The 7,938-nt window shown below is 37.5% G+C and overlaps 1 pseudogene; it reads left to right on the top strand.

Annotated features, from left to right (window-relative positions):
• The first annotated feature begins 2,397 nt into the window (after positions 1–2,397).
• On the top strand, positions 2,398–4,400 carry LOC127094452 (pentatricopeptide repeat-containing protein At2g03380, mitochondrial-like; annotated as a pseudogene).
• Positions 4,401–7,938: the final 3,538 nt, after the last annotated feature.

Here is a 7,938-nt window from a genome sequence, read left to right as displayed (position 1 = left end):
CGCCTGATTATTATGTATCTGTCCCATAGCCATGTAATAGTTTAGGAATTTATTTTTCTTGCTTTTATTTTTGTAAATATTTATTGCGTGGTTAGTAATTTAGGGAGTGCAAAAAACTAACTGTAAATAATTGAACTTAGAAGATTAAATTCAAGACAAATATCTGAAAAATAACACTCACACACGTAAGTCGATCTTTGATCGCCATCTGTACTTCCTAGGGTATTCCTCTTGGTTGCCTTCTTTAAATGGTCAAGTCCCTCGAAAATAGGGGTGTCTTAAGCAAAGTCCCTTCAAACAGAAAAATCATCAAGTCCCTATAAACTTAAAAGATCAAGTGCCTACGAGGTTGCCTACGATATAATGATCTTGTCCCTTCGGTAAATATGATGATAGTCCCTACGAGTTGCTAAAGACACCCATTTATGTTGCCTTCATTGACCATACGATGACCCTACGCCCGTCCCTTAAACACATCCAAGGTAATGACTACCTATTCCTTAATAATAGGGACAGTCTTACCATTGAAAGAATATACGAGAACACGAAAGACTTAATCTAGGGTAGGTATCTCATAGTTACTTGCTCACACTTTTCAAAATTACTTTTACACCTCACAATTTCTAAATTAGGCTTTGTATACACCCATACGAGGGTCATTACAAAGTACTTAAAGAAATTTTTATAATCACACACTACACTCTTGCAAACAAACAAAGTGAGCTAAGTAACTAAGAGCCCATGGATAACCATGGATATAAAGGGTGCTAATACCTTCCCTTTGTATAACCTACCCCCCGAACTCAAAATCTTTTTAAGGTCTTTCCTGTTCTTTTATGTCCTTTCCTTTTGGATAAAATAAAAGTCGGTGGCGACTCTTGCTATCCGCAACATTTAACTAAAGTCAGTTCTCCCACCGTGTTACAACAGCGCGCGTTTTAGGGTTTATGTATTGAAACGTTGTCATTTTGAACTTGGCGCGCCAACTTTCAAATTGTAACCTAGTTCGATTCCTGGCCAGTGAATTATTCAAATGCTTCATTTCTTTTTTTTCATTTCCCTCCATACATTTCTATGCATTGCTTCATGTTATTTTCTTATTTTTTCTCATCTTGCAAAAATCATATCAATTTGAAAATTCATCCAAATTCATCCCAATTTTTTGCATTATGATCCTGATTCTCTCTAGTTTTTTATCATCATATTTTTTCAAGTTGTGCTTGGCTGGATAATTTTTGGTGCTAGGATGTTTGAACATGTATGCTTGCTTGACCTTGCCATGCTTATACATTGGTGAAATGCTGGTCTTTGATCCAATGAATCTTAAAATTTGCATGATGAAACTAGGCATATTGCTTGACATTTTGGTGTTGATTTGGTATTTTTATCAATTGTCAATTCTGTTTTATGATTGTTCTAAGTTGGTGTGACAATTTGTGTCACACCTTTGCTTGTTCAACTTGTGCCATGTTATTTCCATATCAAATGATCTCCAATTGCCCTGATTTTTTGTGTGATGCATATTATGAATGTTGTGAATGAGCATGAATTTTGTTGGAATCATTTGAATCCTTTCTGATTTAATTGAGATTTTTCATTTTGGTTGATCACATTTGAGCTTTAAAATTGCTTTGAACTTCAATTGATCATGAAATGCTTTTGGTTAATGATATTGATGTGAGACCTTTTGGAATGTTTCAAGATGTGTTTGAAGTTGATTCATGTTAAATTTCAGCTTCTGTTTTGAATTTTTTCTCCATCTTTGACCCTAGGCTTTGACCTAGTGGTTTGTGGCTTATCTTTGAGCTTTGATTTCAGGTTGAACATCCAAGTTCCATGGTTAATGATGCTTCATCATTTGAGCATTGATGTTTGCCTTTGATTACTAATCTTTGTGTGTTTTGTAGGTTGATGTTAACTCATTTGAGTTTGACTTTTGGCTTACACATTTTGTACATTGGGATTGTTGGTTGCTTATTGACTGTTGTTTGATTGTCTGAGTATTGTACTGATTTGTTTGATGTTTCCACAGGTACATAAGTTGCTTTAAGTTCATTGTGAACTTTGCTTTGCTTGGTTGCTTAACTACTTAGGTATAATTTCTAATCTTCATGTAGTCTGGAAGACCTACTGTTATTGGTAGGCACCTGTCTGAAGTCCTCCTTAAGAGGCAATGCTTGTGATTGTTTAATCTTTGTGCCAAGCAGGAAAAGTCCTCTTATGAGGCAATTGGTAGATAAAAGAGATGTGTAATCCATCTCCTACTACTCAGTGTGTCATCCACTTTGCTCACACAATGTGTTGATGCATTGTGGATAATAACCCAAGATCTTATTGTCATACCCCGATTTTGGCCCTGAATTTTTTCCCATCAATCGGTCATTTGCATTTCTCTTCATGACCATTTCATGTTTAAACTCTTCACTTCATATTGAAAGATCTTTTATTCATGTTACAATCATTTCATTCATGCATGGTTAAAATAATTTTCCACATGTCGTCTGTTCAACTACGCCTTTGATGGCCTTAGAGCAACGTCGGGAAGTGCAACATCTAAGACATGAGAAATTTTACCAACTAGTGGTCTCAAGGACGGTGAAAGAAGCACGCGAGCTTAATACGACTAAGAATGATGATTTTGTTGGGCTGGAAGAAAATGGACAATTTGGATATACATCAATTCATGGAGAGTTACCCAAGTTTGATTTAAAAAGGAATAAAAGTTCCTCGGTTTACTCAGCCGCATCAAATAGGCCTCGGGAAACCATATTTTGTGGGTCATCACATGTCTAAACTCTACATTCTAGCTGCTGCATGTGGGCATGGCACTTAATGGTAACTGTTTGTATGCTTATAGCTTAAGCAGCACGAGAATGGGCAACCAATGTACCGGAGAGGACTCCACGCTCTAAAATTTTGTTTTGCCAGTTGCTTAAAGTTATATATGTTTCTTTGGTATCTCTTGGATGAAAATTTTGACAATAGCAAATGTGGTTGACCGGCGAAATTGGTGGCGCTGCATGAGGGCCGTGCGATTCATGGTTACGCTGTTAGGAGAGAAATTGGTTTGTGTGATGACGTTTTTGAGACAACCCTTTTGGATATGTATTATAAATGTGGTGGTATTGGGTTAGCTGCCTCGGTTTTTGCCAAGATGGATGCTCGAAAAACAACAAATGTCGGTTCTTGGAACACTTTGATAGCTGCTTATCTTCAAAATGGACAGGCTTTTGAAGCTTTCGACCTTTTTCGTCAAATGATATGTAGAAATGTTTTGCCTGATTTGGTAACATTGGCCAATGCTATTCTGTGTTGTGGTGAATTGAATTATTTTCGTCGAGGGATGAGTATTCATGGATACATGATCACGATGGGGGCAGAACTTGATTTGGTGGCTTCCACTGCTTTGGTTGATCTATACTGTAAAATTGATGTAACCAAAGCTAGGAAACTGTTTGAAAGATTGGGGAATAAGGATGTTGTTGTATATAATGTTATGATGATTGGTTATCTCGAAAATGAGTTACCTGCGGATGCGGTAAACGTTTTTCGTGAAAAGCTCAAGACGAACGTTAGTCCAAATGTGGCTTTGTTTCTTAATTTGATTCCCGCTGTATTAAATTTGAGAGACATTATATTAGTCAGGTCTATACATGGTTATGCAATGAGGCATATGCACATATCACATGTGGAGATTGCAAATCAAATTATTCATACATATGCAAAATATGGGTATGTAGTGGATGCAAGGGTAGTCTTCCATAGGATGAGAACAAGGGATTTGGTTTCATGGACTTCGATGATGACAGGTTATATTTATCACGGCCACATTGACGAAGCCATAAATTTGTTTCGTATGCTGCAAAAAGAAAATCTAAATATTGACTCTGTTACTCTAATTGGTCTCATTCAGGCATTATCCCAGCTTGGATGTCTAAGTTTTGTTAAGGAAGTTCCCTGTTTCAGTTATCGATTTTTTCCATGGTAATGAGCTCTCTGTAAATAATTCTCTTATTACTACGTATGCTAAGTCTGGAAAACTACATATGGCTAGAAGCATATTTGAGCAAATGACAGAACTGTGTCTCACATCATGGAATGCAATGATAGGTGCATATGCGATGCATGGAAACTATACAGATGTGTTAGAGCTCTTTGATCATATGAAAATTGCTAAAGTTACACCTGATGAAGTGACTTTCACTTCAATCCTCACTGCTTGCAGCCACTCAGGATTGGTAGAAGAGGGTCTACAAACTTTTGGGACAATGATGAAGGAATATGCAATAGTTCCAAGCGAAGTTCATTATAGTTGTATAGTAGATTTATTAAGCTGAGCTGGCCAACTTAAGGAGGCATACAATCTGGTCAAAAGCGAGCCGGTAACACCGAAGAAGTAATGGCCATTGTCCATGATTTAATCACCAAGAATTTGGTTAATCTCATCGCAGACCAAGGAGAGATGCAGCGCCAGCATAAGCTTCTCATACTGTATGCAACTCAAACCGGCAATGCATTGGATGCTGCTGAACGCCTTGCTCGTGAAACCGAACTTCCAACCATCCAACGAATTTCACCAAAGTTACAACCTGTGACCTGCACAAGAAAAACCAAAACAGCAAACACCAGGAGTTAAGCCAAGTGTTGTCATGATTGAGGATCACATATTTGAAGAATATGAAGAGCCTCCCGTCTTTGGAAAAAAAAGAGTATATTTGTGGTACGATCTAATGGGATAAATGAGCACAACAGCAGCAACATCAACTTCTTGTTCAACAGCAGCAACAGTTCAGGCGACCTGCAATGCAAGAAATGGGTCAGATGCAAGGGCAACATCAGATGCAATTTTCTTCACAATTTGAACATAGAAAAAAAAAGCAGATGGAGATGATAGTCGTGCATATGATCACTCAAGGATTGGTCAATCTAATGATAAAACAATGAAGAGTTTTAATGGGGAAAATATCACCTCTACGGGCTCCAGGAATTTTGGCTGTTTAGTATCCGGGAAAAATGACAGTGACAAAGATCAAACACAGTTTGGCTCCCTGCTCGTCAAAATGAGAAAAGATATGAGAAATAAGGGTGAGGTGCATCTGCAAGAAAGCCTTAGTAGACAGAAAACAGTAATGTCTGTCGAAAGCATATTGACAGGAGAAATTATTGTTAGTTCAGTGAGGCAAGCCGAGAATATTTCAGATGAAGAGGATCAGAATGATGCTTGCTTACAGCAGGAACCTCAAACCTAAGTCGTGTATTTGGTAGTAACTCCCATGTTTCAAGCAACTGGATGCCTTCCTTGCGACGGATTTCTTCAACCAAATAACAGATAGTATTTTGGAGGAGTCCCTTAGAGCTTTTTCTAATAATCTTGCTACAATCAACACACCAGCAACCATGTCCAATAACAGCCTGCAGACCACAAAATACGTACACCAATCCATCATAAACCTTGCACACACAAAAATCATCTTTGGTTCACACACTAAACAACCATATTCGCAACAAGGTAAAACTGATGTCAAATTGTTACCAAACCTGTCAAGCCGATAAACAAGATACAACATCATCAATCCATAACAGGATGCTCAAAACCATGAAGTCTGTGAACCGAATGTTACTCAGGCTTTCTCCAAATTTCACTGCAGTAAAAGAAAATTAGTCAAGGCAATTAAAATTCAAAAAGAAATCCCAAATTGGCATTAAGACAAAATCGAAAGAGAAAGCACATGCTCAGATTACCGTTTCCAGATTGTAGCATCAAATAGGACAACCCGATTCTGAGCACAAAAAGCACTTCCAGGAAGTTTCTCCATTGAATCTTTGGATACCAAATCGAAACCCTAATTCGTGAAAGATAAATAGAGGAAGAGAATCAGCGTGAGACAGACGAAAAAATTGAGCGGCGAAAAAACTTCAAAAAAGCGAAAACCCTAATCCCCAAATCAGAAAAGGAACCAATTGAAAGAAGCGAAGGAAGGAGATTCGATTCGTTACCTGAGCTGCCAAACCACCGAAGGTGAGCTTTCGTTTGGGATTTTCACTTTTAATCTCTGTTGTAGTTTTGCCTTTTGGTGAGATGGTGAGAGTGACACGATTGAGTGAGATTGTGAGAGAAGTGAGCGAGGTTGAGCGTTGATGAGCGAGGTTGAGCGATTGAGTGAGATTGTGAGTTGAGAGAGCGATTGAGGACGAAGCTAGAAGAGGAGGTTTCGTTGAGGGCGTTTGAGAGTTGGGAACGCGTTTGAGAGAGAAACGTAAGGTTAAGTTGAGAAAGAGAGATTCGTGAGATTGAGAGCGAATTTGTGAGATTGGGAGAGAACGAGGAGAAAGGCATCTGTTACTATTCCCATTTTTTTTTCTTAAATTTATTTTAAACAGAATAAGTTTTTTGAAACCATTAAAAATTTTGTTTAAACTTTCTAAGTTTAGTTAATAAATATTTCCTCCTTTTCAATTCATATTCTCTTTGAAAAACCCAACAGCCAGGCGGCTAGGGTATCTTTCTTTGTTTTCTCCCATTTGGTAGTCCAACAGACTACTTCCTTTTAGTTTCTATTTTCTTTTTTAATAAAAAAAAACTTTTATTCTTTTTTTTTCTGGTTTATATACCCAAGTGATTGTTGTAAATAATAACTAATGATAAATGGTCTGGTGGAGAGAGGGTAGTTTCTAGGTCTTTAGTGGAGTGGGTTCAATACCCACATATGTAGCATTTTATTTCTTTTAGCATTTTATTTCTTTTAGCATTCATTTTGTTCTTTATGTTTATGCTTTATTATACTCATAGTTTCATTATTGATTAATAGCACAAATTTGATTTCTTTTAATTTTATCATCCATTCAAACCACTTTAAACTTTAAAAATCACACTTTTCTCGATTCAATATCGAGCCCATTTTCATACCCTTGTAAGTCGATTGCTTTTAAGCATCGCCATCAACCTCACATAGCTTACTCTTGGGCTTTCTTACAATGAGTCGGTTCTCTTGCACTTACACTCATACTTTTGCATTATTTGTTGTTTGGGCCCGATTTAATTATTTCATGATTTTGAATAAGATGGAAGTGGAACGTGGTGTATACCGCGCACTCCTGAGATTAGGATTCGAGATGTATATCTCGCCAATCCTAGTTCTCGCCATCATCCAAACTTATCCATTTTGCTCTCTCAAACACTCATTCAAATTTCTCTTAAACGTCCATCAACACTTGATATAGGGTCAAGTCATTTTCACAACAAAAACCAAAATACCTAATTATTACTTAACACTTTTCCAATAAAGGTGGAAATGGAACATGGTGTATACCATGCACTCCTGAGGTTAAGATTCGAGACGTATGCCTCGCCAATCTTAACTCTCGCCATCGTCTAAAATTGTCAATGTGGTTTCGTCAAACCCTTTCTCAATCAAATCTAAGATACCTAAATCTTATTTAACACTTTTTCAATAAAGGTGGAAATGGAACATGGTGTATACCATGCACTCCTGAGGTTAAGATTCGAGACGTATGCCTCGCCAATCTTAACTCTCGCCATCGTCTAAAACTGTCAATGCGGTATCTTCAAACCCTTTCTCAATCAAACCTCAAAACACTTAATTTTTATCAAACACTTTTGCCAATAAAGATGGAAATGGAACGTGGTGTATACCGCGCATTCCTGAGACTAGGATTCGAGATGTATATCTCGCTCATCCAAGTTCTCGCCATCACTCAAAATACACCTCAAACCAATCAACTCTTTTTCTCGCCGCCGTGCGATTAACCCTTCAAACCTTTTCTCAAACGAAAGGTACTTTGTTTCAAAACAATGCAAGGCAATGTTTTTCCACCTGTTTTGGGTAGTCCAACAATGTTTTCGTCGATTTGACACAAAGTAGCTTTCGCTAAAATCGACCAACAAACAAACATTTTTCTACCCAGAACTACGTAAGC

The sequence above is a fragment of the Lathyrus oleraceus genome, chromosome 6 (genome assembly GCF_024323335.1).
Source record: "Lathyrus oleraceus cultivar Zhongwan6 chromosome 6, CAAS_Psat_ZW6_1.0, whole genome shotgun sequence".
Taxonomy (NCBI): domain Eukaryota; kingdom Viridiplantae; phylum Streptophyta; class Magnoliopsida; order Fabales; family Fabaceae; genus Lathyrus; species Lathyrus oleraceus.
Note: the sequence above shows the minus strand (reverse complement) of the source record. Positions and strands in the feature narration are given on the sequence as shown.